Here is a 1,736-nt window from a genome sequence, read left to right as displayed (position 1 = left end):
ACTGGATGGGGAGAGGGGGACGCTGACATGTGCGTTTCATTTCCTCCTGCCTCCTGGGCTGACCAGGCGCTGGGTTCAGCTGCGTGGGTGGGAGTGGAAGAGCTGTAACCCAACCCTGCCAGTGGAAAAGATGCTTTGCTGAGATTTTTTCCCCTGTGAAGTAAAGTAAATTGTGTATTTTTTTGCTTTGAAAACAAACAAATGATAAAACTTAAGCTCAGTAGAGCTACAAATGGAAACGTGGGCTCCTGCCCTGACCGCTGTGAACCAATTTCACATGTGCATCAGATGTGCAGATTAGCTGCTTGCGTGGGTGGAAATGTGAAAAACCTTCTGTGTGTTTGCAGTATCTGAGCTTAGTTTCTAGTGAGGATGGGGTGGGGAGGGGACAGGGCCCATGTAGAACTACAGACATTAATTTGGGGTGAGTGGAAAGAGGACAGGAAGAGAAACTGTCCTGACAGCCCACATTTTCCACTGGAAGTTACAAGGCATTTTGTTTTCTTGAGTTGTTGCTGTCACACTGAATTTGCTTTTAACAGAGAGAATCTGTAGGCGGAAAAGTGGGCAGATGTTGGTGTCATACCCTGAGAGACTCTCTTGGTTGCACGCAGCTGCCCAGCACGTCGGAGGTCTGTGCTACCTGTTGCACATGTTGCCTGTCGCAGCTTCTGCTGGCTGCTCGCTCCCCAGATTTGCAGAGGAACTGCTACAGCAAAATGGGTGGAGGATCTACAAGGTTGACCCCGCGCACCTTCTGCTACCCACACGAGGTGCTGGGAGGGCAGCAGGAGGCAACGATGAGGGTGCTGCATTGTACTTGGAAGGGTCTGGGTTGTCTTTTGTCCGTGGGAGGTGGGAAGAAACGGATGAGATGTGCAACAAGGGCTTTGCAGTCGAGATACGCTATTGCATATTGAAGCAACTTTCCATTTCGTCTCCCTGCTTGGGAGATGTCAAGCTTTCACTGCCCCTAACTCCTTCGATATCAAATGTGTTTATGGCATAGCCTGCAGAGCTCTTGAGTTTTTTAATTCACGTTGCAGCTTAAAAACTGTGCTTTAGTTGGGCTGGGGCTGAGGGCCACTCTCTCTCGTGGCTGATGGTCAGGCCCAAAGAATTCCTCCAGGCTGGCAGTTCAGCCCCAGCCCAGTGTGAGAGGAAGTAGGAATGCTTGTGAAAAACTTCCAGAAAAATATTGCAAAACTTGTAATAGTTTGTTGAAAATAAACAGAGCCCAAGTTCTCTGTAGGGGGTGACTTTAATTCATTTAGATTTCTTCTGGGGCATTATGCAATTTTTTTTTCCCATGGATCTTTTGTTGATTTGTTGAATGCAGAGGACGCTTCTGATTTTTTTCTATTTTTAGTCCTAAAATGAACCAAGCGCTGACATATAAGGAACAATAATTCTGCCAGACAAGCTACTTGAAGCTTATCTAGTGATGGGAAACTAAGCTCAGTGGAGGAAAAAGTTCTGTGTCCTAGTTACCCACCCACCTTGTATGGCCATATATAGTCCTAGAGTCTAAATAAAGTTCGGTGCCCATTTTCCTGAGCTCCTGTGGTGGAACAGGAGCATTCTCTAAACACTACAGCTCCCCAGAGGATACCAAAGAGAAATGGGAACAGACTTACTTTTTGATGTTTTTGTGTCATAACCCATAATACTAACGCTCATCTCCCTCCTACTCCCCTTTCTAAATATAGCGGGAGGGGAGAAGTCGACAACCATCA

This window comes from Pygoscelis adeliae, unplaced genomic scaffold, assembly GCF_000699105.1.
Source record: "Pygoscelis adeliae isolate BGI_AS28 unplaced genomic scaffold, ASM69910v1 Scaffold145, whole genome shotgun sequence".
Lineage (NCBI taxonomy): Eukaryota > Metazoa > Chordata > Aves > Sphenisciformes > Spheniscidae > Pygoscelis > Pygoscelis adeliae.
This window is presented reverse-complemented; position numbering follows the sequence as displayed.